The following is a 14,818-nucleotide window of genomic DNA, read 5'->3' on the forward strand; positions in this document are numbered from 1 at the left end:
GATTTCAATCATTAATTTTTTAGCATGTACTAGTTCCTATTAATGGAAATTGAAAAAAAACTTTGTCATAGTGCTGATCCATGGAGAAGATCATTATTAGACCAAACGGTATTAATGGCAGAAAAAGAAAGGAATACACGGAAGAACTCTTGCTTACTTGATGAATTGATGGAAACGTATGATCTTAATTGAAACAAAAAAGAGCCAAGGATAATGGTCTGCAGCAAAATTGAAGGTAACGCACACATACCCGTCACTCGATCAACGTACTGTGAGGAATGGCCTCATTTTAGGATCTCTTTTAATAACTTCTTGCGCAATGAGTTTCTTTGCCTGCTCATTTCTTCTGACTCATTCAAGTATTGCTCTTCTATTCCTGAAACTTTGAATATTCTTTGCCTTTTTTCTTCTCTTATGATCTCCATGACTTCAATGGTCTACCCCTTCGACTCACACCATTTTTTCTTCTCTGATATACGAAATTTTCAATATATATGATTGTACTATTACCATTTTTCGACGATCTTCTCTCGTCACTGTAGCAAACATTAATGTTTACTTCCGTAAGAGCATTTACTGGGGCTTCGGGTCCACCTTCCTTTAAAATGGATGTATCCCATCTTTAATCATTTCAAACCATCTCCTATGTGCGCAATACGGAATACCAGACTCTCCACAAGCGTCCTCTGGGATTTGATACACCTCGGCATACGATTCGTTCAGGTAGAAGAAAAAATTCATTACAGCATCACGTGTTACCTCTATCGTTGCCGTTGGCGAATTGAGCGTGTATCGACTTGCAACGGCCGCCGCTGTGGCAAATTCTGCAGACAAATCAATGAAACTTGTGCCACATATGGATAATAGGTTAAACTAAATTTATAACAAAATGAAAATGTTTTACCATTAATTGTGCAAATAAACAATTATGGTCATCGTGTATTGAACATCTCTGTTATTAAATTCCAATAAACTGCGGGAAATGCGCAACAGTGACTTTTAACGGAGTCATCCGTTAATATGCATTTCAATGCAACAATATCAGAGAGTAAAAATCATTCGCCTTGACTGGGAGAATGATTTTTGCCCTCTAAAATTGTTGCATTGAAATTCATATTAGCGGATGGCTCCGTTAAAAGTTTCTGCTGCGGCATCTCCCGCCGTTCCTTGGAATTTGTCAAAGGTATAAACAGTTTTTAAAGTTGGCTTTAACCTCGTGGACTGTAGCGCATCGCGCAGGACTACAAATGCCCGTGACATTTTGAAGATACGGTGTTTTGTTGCAACATCTTGTTCCTTTAACTCCCCCAAAATCTACGAGTTTAAGAGGACGCCTCGATAGTTTAACAGACTAAAGCACTCGGCCAGGCATCGAGGGATCCGGGTTCGTATCACTCTGATATTGTTGCGTCTCTGTTATTTTTGGTGATTTCCTTCGGCCTTAATTTATGCTAATGATCAGCATTTTGAACCAATTGAAGCATGAGGAACCTATTTTCTTCGGCTTGGCTCAATTCGCTCAAGTCCTTTCGATCGGCGCTGCCATTCTTTAGCAACTTTCGTTGACAATGTTCGTAATCCCATTCCTAGCCTGGATCATTTTTTTTCATATCACAGGTGGAAATCATGGCAATGTCATGTGTGTGTGTATATATATATATATATATATATATATATATATATATATATATACACATGTGTGTGTGTATATATATATATATATACACACATGTATATATATATATATATATATATATATATATATATATATATATATATATATATACACACACACACACACATTCAAACACGAAATCCCGCCAAACGGCGAACAAATACTCATTTATATAGAAACAGATATAAGGAAAAGGGATAGGAACACACGCAAAGGACGAACACAGGAGAGGTGGGGAAGGCGGAATCCAGCAGATCACGAATGTAAAAATATTTCCTAGACCGGGATATGAACTCCGGATCTTTCCACTTGCCGGGTGGAGGCTCTTAACCACTTGAGCTATCCAGGAAACGTAATTTACACTGAGATCTGCGATGCTTTATGCAATATGTATATATATTATATATTAGAACAGAAAACGCTCCCTTTGCATCCGTACACAAATCGGATTTTCTGGTCGAGTAATGGTTAACGCTGACAGTGAGAATAGTCCTACATTCTCATTCCTCTTATTCGTTATGGTTAACGCTGACAATGACAATAGTCGTACATTCTCATTCCTCAATAGGTTAGGAGTTTCCCCATGTCTTAATAGAATATAATAACAAGTTGTCGACAAAAATACTCTAGACCGATGGTTCCGAGAATTCTTCAGATTTCCGTTTGTTAATGTGAATGATTTTACATCCGAAAGTAGGCCTTCTTATATTGAAATATTATTTAAGGACTGCTTGTCCACTCAAAGTTTAAAGATAACAAAGTCGGAAGCCAAGTTTCCTCAGTACGAACCTCGTACCGAAAGGGCCCGACAAAAGTACGATACTTAAATAATGTACATGGTTGCCAAATATGTGGTTCGCAGCATAGTTGATCGCTTGTGAACCCGGCCCTTGCAGTCCTCTGGATCTCGTCGGGTTTCCTACTCGTATTATCAGAGTGAGCCACCCTTCCTCACTTGTTTCCGGTTTTATTTTTTTATGTTACCACTGCGTGAGCGATTATTATATCCTAGTTTTGACATGTTTTAGGCTAGTTTCTCTTCCCAACTCCCCCTTCTCCTCTAATTCATACTAAAAACCCATTAGTAGCTCAAAGATAGATATATAAACGAATTCTTCATGCACACACGCGCTTTCACATTAAAGCATACTGAATGAGAATATATGTAGAGTAGGTCGATTATTTGGTAAAAATATTTGGTTCTAGAATTTCAGGCACTAAAATAATCAAAGATGCACGACGTTCTAGCGAAAAGAATTTAGGAGACTTGCGAAATGTATACAAAGGCAGTGGATACATTCTTGTGCAAAACTGTGCATTGAACGCACATTTTCTATGCGTATGCATGCCAACTGCTAACAGTATTGAAACATAGAGTTATAAGTGTTAATATAATAATCGCTAATATGAAAATTATTGCCCCAAGATATAAAAAATGTGCATTATTGTAGATTGTAAAGTTAAAATATTTTATTCACTCAAATTTAAAGTTTAAGTATCGTCGCCAGTTCTGTTAAAAATAATTACCTAAACTATATAATTTAATATAATTACGGCAAATATACACACCGAATACCATCGTAACCATTCATTTTTTTAAAGTCGAAAGCAAGTCGGTAATTGCTCAATTTTTTCAAGGACTCTGGAATAAACCGGAAACCAGATGCACGATTTGTTAATTTCCTAAAGTGATCTAGGACCCTTTTATGTAGCTTAGAGTGCATGATGACTTGCTCACAGCGAAAATGCTTTGGTGGATTACAGAGGAAATATATGATTGACAAAAATTAATTATTCCCATGCTCAGCATTGGATATACTTGTACCATATGAATTTACTTTTATCGCTGTTCAAGTTTTTAGAATAACCATTTTTAGCTTTTTAAAATGGAAAATAATGAATGGGCTTTGAAAATTGATATAATTTTACCTTTCTGATAAGAATTTTGCAACTAATCTGCAGGGAAGTATTACTGAATGAGCTTTTCCATCATTCTACCATTACTACCAAACATAAAAAAGTTTCAACAAAATTACCCGCGGATTCATTGAGATAGAGAAACTAAACCAATTTTTTGATTATTTATATTTTTGTTATGCTCCATTATCGTTCTTGAATTTTCGTACTCGCTCCCAGTACGGGATTAACTATACACTAGTATGCCTTCCCCGTTAAGGAGGAAGCATACGAGCGATCATGCCTGACTAACGGAACCACTCTGTTTCATTTTGGCACAATACTGCTAGACATTAACACTGTCGAGGGTACTCGACCTTGTGCAATATGAACCTCCTTGTGAGCTTGTTTAAGTGGATGAATTTAACTCAGTCGCTTGTTCCTCCTGGATCGCATTTAAACTTGTTTTTTTTTCTTGTAAATCGGACTAATTTCCTAATAGGAACTCGCGATAATGTGAATGAAAGCCCATCCAATGTTTTGGGCGCAATTTAGAATAAAAAATAATTCGCATCGGGCAAGATTTTTCCAATCCGGTCGGGTAGGAGGGCGCGGAGGATATGAGATCGTCGGAGGAGGGATTCCAGGATGCGTCGGAGAGAGAGAAAAGGGGGAAGCAGTTTAATGGAAAGGGGAAGGGAGGGAGGAGAGAGGACGAGAACTCAAGGGTATCGGAAAAAGAAGCAGGTAGATCGGTGGGAGGGTTTTAAGCGGGCGGGGTGATGTTGGGGAGGGGGGCGGCTGAGTTAAGGGATTGGTCTGAATCGTTCGGGTTGGGAATTCGGGGAGGGACGGGTGGGTACGGGGCAAAGGAGAGAGAAAGGGATTGAAAGAAATCCGCGAGGCAAAAAGTAGAAGATAAAGGATAGGAGAAAGATAAGGACGGAGAAGTCGAGAGTGAATGGAGGAGAAAGGGGATAGTGTAGAAACGATAAGAAAAGAGGAGGGAGGAGAGGCTGGAGTCTCGGCAAGAGGTATTAGGCAGTTGACGGGATCTTGAATCATTGGAAGCGCCATGAAAAAATATTGGCAGTTTCCTTTTTACGTAAAAAGTCATTAGTTCGGTGATGAAATTCGATCATATTGATCTTTTGCGTGAGTCTTGAAATTATTTGTTACGGAGAGTATAGAATCGTCCGTTCGTTCACCCAGTAAATGAGGATGTGATCTCCGTGAAGGCAGTGAGCACTGAATTCCTGAAATATGTCGACGAAAGGAGCAATATTTCGTTAAAGTATGGGGAAAGCACTGGTTCTACGTTACCAAGGAATCGTTTTCCAAATAAATGTGGAGACATTACTAAAGCACTGTGGTGAGTTGTATTGAAAATTAATTGATGTCGATTTCAAGTATGGCTCTCCAAAGTCCATTGTTTGTTATCGGTTTCAAATAATTGTTACTATGTGTTGGGTAGTATGTATTTAATGAGTAGTCTCTCATATTTATGTCTTTCCTTCTCAGCCACTTCTGAATGTAATAGGAGTCAACTAGAAAGTGATCTTTTCTATTTCTCGATTGTCACAAAGCACATTCGTGAAGTGTGTTAAACGGAGACTTTTGCACGCTAACGATGGAAAACGTTCGAAGTCAGTTTACGGTATAATTCTCAAGGCCCACACTCTTCGTTCAACGATTGAACGGATTCGAATGACGTCAACCCCGGGGACGAAAGTTTTTTCGTCCCTGAATAACGAAAGATTCGAGAGGCTGGACTCACGAGATCCCAATGACGCGAGTGACGTTTGAGGTGTCTAACGTGAGGTGGGGGGGAGGGTAGTATCCAGGATGAGATTAGAGTATCTGGGAGGACCCATGAAATCCGGGTTCTCTAAATTCCGATCTGTCTGGATTCTCCGAACGCAGGATTTCCTCAAAAATCTGGGTTGTATTTTTGGGGAGTAGGGTGGAATATTTCGCGGAAGGGAAACATTTTCGGCGGAAGCGACAGAATATTGTGGCATGGGGAGTCGGGCGCCGGAAATGTGTACACCCCAAATCCGATAATTCCCTGAATCTAGCGCATTTGGATGATAAATAGGTAATGCGGAATTCGGGCTCGGAGACTTCTTACAGTTACCTCTCCCCGATTATCCGTTTGACGTATTGCGTTCGCGGTACCCTTTCTCTGAAACTCTATCCCTCCTCTAATTTGTCAATTTGTCTTCAGAAGTCCGCTATGCCTTAAGGAGTACCCCCTATTTGAGTCATATTCGACAAGCTACAGTTTCTTTCGCGAATATTATAACTAATACTCCATACGAAGACCTTAAAGTTAAATAAAGCAGCATTATTAAGGAGATTAGCATTATGTCTTAAGGGGAAACTCTTATTTTAAACCGTCTTAGGCAATCCACTGCTTTTTGCGCAATACGAAAAAATATCATGCACATACGCACGGATTATAAATGAAAAAGAGGTGAGGTATAATTTAATAATAATAATAATACGTTAAGATGCCCTATTTCGTTGCATTACATTTCTCTCTTAACTAGGAAATGTGGGATTTTCCACCAATCATTCCATTTACGAAGAAATTTCCGAGAGTTATGTGCAAAAATATTTAATTATATATTAATTTTTTCAGAAGCCTTCTTAAATTCAGTTAAATGTAAATAGTTTTCACTTTTCTATTATGATATAAAATAATCTCGAGGAAAGAAATTAAATTAATTCAGCGTCATGATAATATGGGAGAATGAAATTTTCGTTCAATAATTGCAAACACTATAATTGTTTATCGATTAATCGTAAAATCTTTTTTAGTTCTTTCTTACGCTTAAATTATTTTTCATTTTTGAAATCAGCTTTAAATCAGGTTTTCCAAATGATTAAGTAGTATTAATTTTACACCTAAACTTATATTTACTTGAAATACGTACAAGATAATAAAATATTTTCTACTGGGTTAGACAAAAGTGAGCTATTCCTCAAAGGTTACAAAAACGAATGCTACTCCTGATATTCAATCAATCTCGGATGAATACGAATTTTTTATTTAAATTAAAATTTCTTAAACGTTGTTTTATCAGCACAAGTAAAAAGTAGGGCGTGAAAACTTTAATGGACATGTCATAGCGTACGCTTTTCCCCAAGAGGAAATCATATAAATTTTTCTCTTCTCTTCGGTGAACTGAGCAATTTTTTTCTTCTCCAACGTTTTGTAGGAGTTAAAACTATTTATCTAGAATATATTATTGGCGATTTTGCAACATCCCATTATCATTCCTTTGGTCCATCTCTTCTATTGATTTAATTGTTCATGCCGTAGTACATGTAGCATATCATGCTACATAAATATTTTTCATGCCACGCTTACTCATTTTGACAAATGGGAAGAATCCTTCTGAAGGGATGACTTCTTTGTCTTTTCTTTTCTGCTCAATTTATCGTTCTTACTCCATCACAGTTTATCCCGCAAAATAAGTGTAAAATTAGTCTTCCTCGCGTTTTAAGTTTTGCTGCCAAATTCTCATAATACCAGGTATTATTACTTTTTTATTAAAATTAACATTCAAGTTTGTATTTCACTTTTTTTCTCTTAAAGCAAAGATGGCACTCCTAGTCAGATCTGTTTACCGTGACGAAATTCTCTGCCACCAGGAAATCCTACGATTCTTATTGTTGATCTGTGAACGCGATGTTCTCAGAGATCATTTTTTAAATGAATTTATCACATTCTCGGCATAAATATCGATCGAGGACTAGGGTAGAGAGAACAAATACTTGTACTCGTTTTTGTGTTCTTGCTTCTATAGGACTGGAACCATATTTAATAATTGACGACCGCTCTTATTACAACCTGAAATTTGCTCTTCTGTCGTTCGAAGTTGCTCATATTTCCTCCAGAAAGTCCAGCATTCTACGTATTCTAGTCAATACTCTCCAATGCTTTCTCCGATAGGCGAATGCAATGAAAGTATCCTCGCCTTTCTGCATTCCCTTCTTGATGGGAACTCTTAGAAAATAGAATGGCTTCCCTCGCGCCTTTTTCTTCCCTAATTCTGGATAGGCCGTCTTCTATGAATTTTCCCCGATTCCATTCTTCTGAAATTAATTTTTCCACAAAATATCCAAAATTGTTCAAAAATATCGGCGGTCGTTGACATTTCTTCTTGAGCATAGGGAGAAATGATTTCTCGTTAAGATACATCAAAATATTCACATGACCTGATCTAGTTGCCCGGTATGTACACGGGTAGTGTAATAATGATTCAGTAATTTCAGAACAATGAATTGCTCTTCGCGTGTTACCTTCATCGTTACCGTAGGTGAACCGAACATTTTGCAAGTTGCTAGGACTGCTGCTGACGCAATATTGGTGGCATATCAATTTAATTTGTACCACAATTGCATTACCTATCAATCCAATGCTATGACTTAAAATTAAATGTCCTTACAATTGATTATCGGAATAAAAATAATTATTCCATTAAACCGTCCTCTTCATTTGTCAGATAGATATGAACGTTCCCCATTCTTGATTCTTTACAATTCCTTTATCAAATTTTCTCTCATTATAAATCATCTACAGGTACTACTTCTAGATCTTTGCTTATTCTTTATTTCATCAACAGTATTTTCTTTGTCATTGCGGGTGGCTTTGCCTTTTTTGTGACATTCTTTGAAGATATACCTTTCGTTAATTGTGATAGCTGTGAGCAGTGTCTCAGTATTAGAGGAGAGCCTACCATTAGGAGGGGGTCGCCCTATCCTCTTTGTTCTCAATCTATGATATGGAAATTCACGGGGTGCGACATATCCGGCATGAAACCTTCTGTCTACCAAATACTCGCCCAATTTATTAATTGAGGATCGGAATTACCTATCGTTTAAGTGATCAAAAATATCTTTTTCCCGAAAAAATTATAAACTTTTAACCTGCCGGTTTCACGATTAAATGCATTAAGGACGATATTCATGTACCTGCCAAAGGTAGATTTGGACTTTCACTAATAACTTATATATATGTAGATGTAGGTACTACTAGCCGCGTAGTCTTCTTATGGTTTTCCTTATGGCATTCACCGCTTTAGTTTTGCGTACATTCTCTTTGCCTTCAAGTCGTCTAAAAAATGTATTCTCTTCCCCTCTTACCTAAACTTCTTATTTTATAGCAACCATCACTACTCCATTACTTAAATATTATAAAAGTTTTCTGTCTTCTTCAAATGTTACCCTGCAACTTCCTCTCCACCACCACCATATTTAAGACTTTGCCTTTAGTAATCCCCTGCGCCCAACTCATTTTTAAAATAATTTTATTCATCTCATTCCCACCAATTATTATTATCCACTTTCTTTTCCACTTTCCGGTACTCTCTTCTCGTAGTTCCACCTTGGTCTTTCCTTGTGATTCTTCCCTTTAATATTTCCTTCAGTTACTGTCTTCCGTAAGCTATAGTGTCTCAGAATATGTCCAGCTAATTTCCCCTCATCCTCTTGTAGGTTTCCTTCATTGGCTTCTGTCTTCAGTCACTCTTCGAAATACCTCTTCATTTGTTACTATTGAGTTTCTTCATTTGTTAATGTTATTTCTCTATTCATTTTATTTTTGTTATTTATCATTGGCATTGCTTACTCATTTCCTTCAATCTTCGTATATCCGCTGCTTCTATCTTCCACTTCCAGGTCAGAAAACTCCAAGGTATATGCATGTAAACTTTAACGAATTGTTTATTGAATTCTACACACAATATATATTTATAAACTAGTGAAGAAGCGATTCGGGAAAGAAAAACATAATCGCAAAACATCCGAGCTGCTAATGGAAAAGTACCAATATATGATGACGACATTGGGAATAGATGGAAAGAATACATTGAAGTACTCTATCAAGCTCCCAAATCACTTGAAGATGGCTTAATTAAAGATGAAAGCATGATAGGTAAAGACGATTGGGGTCCGCAGATATTAATAAGCGAATGCGAAACAGCCGTGGTAAACCTGACAAAGAACAAGGCACCAGGAGTTGACAAAATAGACGGAGGAATAATCAAGGCACTCGGGGTCAAAGCGAAGGATGCCCTCTGTAGAATAATCAAAGATAGCTACGACAGCGGAAAGGTATTAAAAGACTTCGAGAAAAGTATAATGACTGTAATACCGAAGAAACCAAAAACAGATAAATAAAAAGATAATGCAAAGAACACAGAAAATTGAGCCTGGTGATTCAAGCATCAAAAATCCTCACTCGGATAATTAGCCGAATAATAGAAGGAAACCTCTCAGAAAACAAATTCGGATTCAAGAAAAACCGAGGAGCAAGAGAGGCAATTCTCAGCTTGAGACGTCTGGCCGAAAGAATGAGACACGTAAATAAGCCATTGTATGTGGCATTCTTGGACTTCTTTGGAGAAGGCCTTCAACAACATCGAATGGAACAAGATGTTCAAAATACTGGAAGCGCTTGGATTGGACTACAACGACAGACGAATTATCCATAACCTCTACAAGAATCAGGTTACAACAATGCAAAAAATGGAAGAAAAATAGAAGCCAAAATAAACAAAGGAGTAAGAAAAGGATGCAACCACTCGCCAGCAATATTCAACGTATACCTGGAAGGGGCAATAAAAGTAGCGCAAGAATTGGTTATCAAAGGAGTCAAGGTAAATGGAGAAGAAATCAACATGCTTCGGTTTGCAGATGGCATTGCAGTGGCGGAAACGCGAGAAGATCTGCAAGCAACTCTAAGTGCTATGGACCAAGTACTGGGGGAATATAATATGAACATCAACAAGAAGGAAACTAAAATCCTTGTGTGCGGAAGAGAGAAGCTGAATGCAGATATCACCATTCGAGGGGTGAAACTAGAGCAAGTGGAATCCTTCATCTGCCTGGGCAGCAGCATAACATGGGACGGAAGAAGCTCGACCGACATCAAGCGCAGAATAGTACCAAGCTAAGAACGCATTCATGAAAAAGAGGTAATTACTATGCTCTAAGAACCTAAGACTGGAAACAAGGAAGTGATTCGTCGAGACGTTCGTGTGGAACATGACACTATGGTTCCGAGACTTGGAACATTGGAAAACAAGGACCAGCGAAGAATAGAAGCCTTTGAAACATGGTGCTGGAGGAGAATGCTGAAGATTAAATGGACAGACAAAGTAAGGAACGAGAAAGTATATATTTAGAAGAGCAGAAGAGGGTAGGACCATATGGAGAATTCTGCGGCAAAGAAGAAATAGATGGATTGGACACACATTGAGGTACAATGGATTGATTAGGAATGTAATAGAAGGTAAAATAGAAGGGAAGATTCCACGAGAAAGACCAAGAGGTACATAAACCAAATTAAGAAGAACGTAAAACAGAGAGGGTATTAAGGATGTAGAGCTTTGGCATTAAATGGAGTAGAATGGAGGGTTGCATTAAACCAATCCTAGGATTGAATTACTGATGGTTATATGTATACTTAATCAAAATCTCCAAATATATGAGGTTTTTCGTATCCATTAGCAATACTTGTGTGACTGTCATGTGTCCTGGTCATTCTGAGAACCTCACCTGGGTCAGTGACGGATGGAGATAAAGGGCACAAAAAAACCATGATACGCCATCGTTATTTCATTGATTTTAAATTTTACTGTGGAGGCCAAGTACAAATTACGGTGCATGGAAAATCAGAAAAATTTCTGCAGGCTTCCGCTCTCAGGAGATTTTCGTCGGTCGACCGTTATGGAGCCGAGATGCGGAAAAAGGACGGCCGATACATGCTTTTTGAAAATACGAGAGTTTGTGCCCGCAGATGGATGAGTGAGAGGACCAGATCAAGTCCGGGATGTTCCAGAAAAATCCTCTTCTCGTGTGGAGGCTGACGGATTACGGAAATTATACAGAGCCGGGGGAGGGGTTTTTAAACTCCTTTGTCTTTTTATTCTTTTAGTAGGAATATAACTGGAAAATAAATTGATATTCACCCGTCCATATCTCTGATGAAAAACGAGGAAACTCGCCCTGGACCTCGAAGCCGCCGTATTCGGGCTGTTATGTAAATTGCACACAGGCTCTTTGGAGTGGCGATACGATACTAGGAGATATTATGGAAAATTTGATGTTATGTACCCTGTTTTTATTTTGGTTCTCATGCGAATAAACTTGTATCTCTGGGCTAATTAAATTCAAATGCTAGAATTAAAAAAAAACGAAAGGAGTTGCGAAAAATTACTTATATTTCTGATATACCCTTTTATACAAGGTGCATCCTATGAGAGATATTGCATGAGGTAATTAGAAAAGATTATGTTTATCTTAATTTATATTGGTGGTCAACCATATAAGGTAAGTTTTGCATGGACGCAGATTGAGTATCACTTTATTACTTGGCTTTGTCATCAATGCATTACTTGGACACAGCCTGAGAGTCCACACTACATCAAACGTTCTTCAAACGCGCTTACGTAGCCCCCTTTATTCCGTTCCAATGTCTTTCCTTTTCCTCACCCTATCTCGCCTAATTAAGGTTCTCCCCTCTAATAGTCTTCAGAATTCAATCGTCCTTCAAAATGTCCTGCGTCCACCTTTCCTGCCTCCTAACGATTTCTGCCATCAACCCTCCCCATCGTATCTTCTTTTTCTTTCCATCCATTTTACCTTTTCCTATCATCTCCCCACACACACACACACACATGAAAAGCCTCTAATCAATCAGTCTACGCCTATCATCTTGTTTCAATGACCAAATTGCCGCGGTGAAATGATAGTACGCAAATGAAACTGGAATAGATTATGATGTTATACGACTGTCCTAACTAAGTTACGGATGTTGTGTGTAACAGCTAAATCAATAAGCAAGCAAGCGTTTCCACGGCAATGATCGTGATCTCCAATTCTACGTATTTCACTTCGAAAAATCATTTCATCTGGGTAAAAGGAAATAGATTTCGAACGCTGTTTTTCCACCTAAAATCAAGTATGCATGTGTGAAACGAAAAATAAATAAAAGCCGAAAATTCACCTACGGAGATCATAATCGCATCATCAGTAATTTCCACGAATGGTGAATTCCGCGAAGGTGAGGGAATTGCGTTTTTTTTGCAAGATTCGGCATGTTATTATCGAAGTAGCACCTTGGACAGTTCGTTGAAGAAAAAGGCATTACTTGCTACATCGTTCTCCTCTTTCTGGTGCAAAATCCTACAAAACTTGAATGTAGACGGAAGACACGAAAAATACGTTTATTTCAGTAAGTAGACCGTTTGAAAATCATTTGCCTTGACCAGGATCAAACCCTGATCTCTCAGTGTCCGAACAAGTGATTTAGCCGTCTTTAGGTTTAGCGGTGTTCTTACACTGTGGAATTCAATAGCACTTGGCCGGGCATCGAGGGATCCGGCTTTGAATCCCGGTCAAGTTGAATAATTTTTGCCTCCTGAAATTCTCACATTTTCCGCGCACATCAGCGGATGACTTTGTTAGCATAACTGCTGAGGCCTCTCCCGCAGCTTTGAAACCTTTTTTTACTACTTTTTAACCCACTCTTATAGTTATTTAAATATTTCATACAGTCCGTCGTTCATGCTTCGTCCTCTGTTCATGTCCGTAAAACCCCGGAAAACGGTATACTTCCTTTTTTATTTTTATGTGCACCTATCATCATGACCATATAATAGTTTTCAATTTGCCGAGTGATGTCGGAACCGTTATATTTGTTCAAAGTCCGTGTGTCAGTCACGTTTTGTATCTTTCATATCGTTCTCACAGAAATATTTAGGCTTAACCATTTTATTTCTATGTTTTAGAAAATACCAGCAAAGCTATTTTGCAAGGAAGTAACAGACCGTCTCTCCGATTATAACTAAATGTCAGACACACCCTTCCACGCGGCCATGTGGCGTTTATAAAGGTATGACGTAGATGTAAGATATGCGTCTATCGCACCATTTTGTTTCCTTAGTTCATCAACAGAAACCACCAAACACAGTTCATTCTATAAATATTGAGTCAGCCGCATTCGATTCCCACGTTTTCGGAGGGGAAAGGAACAAGGATATTTTTCAGGACTTCGTCTGTCGACTGTCGTTTTTAAGCGAGTGTATGATACTGCAAATCGAAATGAATAAATACGTTTTTGGTTTACGATATTTCCTGTATTTTCAAATTTAAAAAATGTAATTTAGTCACCCCCTAAACGTTGTCAAAATACCTGGACATATTTTCAGGGTTGGAATGTTGGAAATTCTTAAAACCCAGCATGAGCTGCCCGTTGGGTTTTACCGGCACATCTTTTTTTCTCAGGGCCTTCAGCATGGTAGCCAAGTGGGTAGAGAGGAATCGACCTCGGACTGGTGATCCGGGGTCAAGTCTGAATGATTTTATACGCCCAATGCTTTACCCAAGCCGAGTGATTTTTCATGTACTTGATCCCCCTAAAAAAAACTTCGGACGACACAGGGTATGAAATTGACCTTCCGACCCTGATGTATGTGTTTCACTAACCGAAAGTCTTCGTACGGAGTGAGTTCTCTACCCTCGTCTATCAAGCCTCTGAATTGTTAAGTGTGGTTTTTGTGTTTTTCTATTTTTATTATTTTTGCAATATCCCGTTTTGCCTCTACAAGGTCCTCGATTGTGCCATACCCCTCCTTTTTGTACTGTGTGATAATCAGAGATTGGTACCACGATACGTGGACCTAGGGTACTAATCCTACCTACCAGTACCCAGGGCAGGAATCCTTGGCACCTACGTACATGGCCTCAAATAATTGATGCTGTCACACTATTCTATGATTTTTTTGTTTCGAGTATTGAAATGACTAAGATACTAAAATCAAATTTCTATTCTAATTTAGCTAATACTCGTTTTAATTAATATGTACATATTACCAAGTGTTTCTACCTATAGCAATGCTCCTAGGTACCAATGAAAAGGGCAATATTTGAGGTAATAATTGGTTCCAAAGTATCGATACCAATACCTGGTAACAATATTAACCGTCGAATATTTATTTATACCTCTGAAACAAACTTTAATTGTAATCGTGGCTGAATTGACGCTTCGGCGGAAAATAAATGATTTGCAAATATTTTATAATCCCAATGCGGTTTTAACTTGTTCGCCCTACGTTTTTTTTCGGATCTTTACTTCTTTAGAAGGCGAATAAAAATCTGGATTGGGTAGGTCCGAAGTTGAATTATATTACCTACATGTCTTCTTGAGGTTTTAATTTTCAAGCTACATGAACT

This window comes from Hetaerina americana, unplaced genomic scaffold (genome assembly GCF_022747635.1).
Source record: "Hetaerina americana unplaced genomic scaffold, ioHetAmer1.1.p SCAF_11, whole genome shotgun sequence".
Classification (NCBI taxonomy): domain Eukaryota; kingdom Metazoa; phylum Arthropoda; class Insecta; order Odonata; family Calopterygidae; genus Hetaerina; species Hetaerina americana.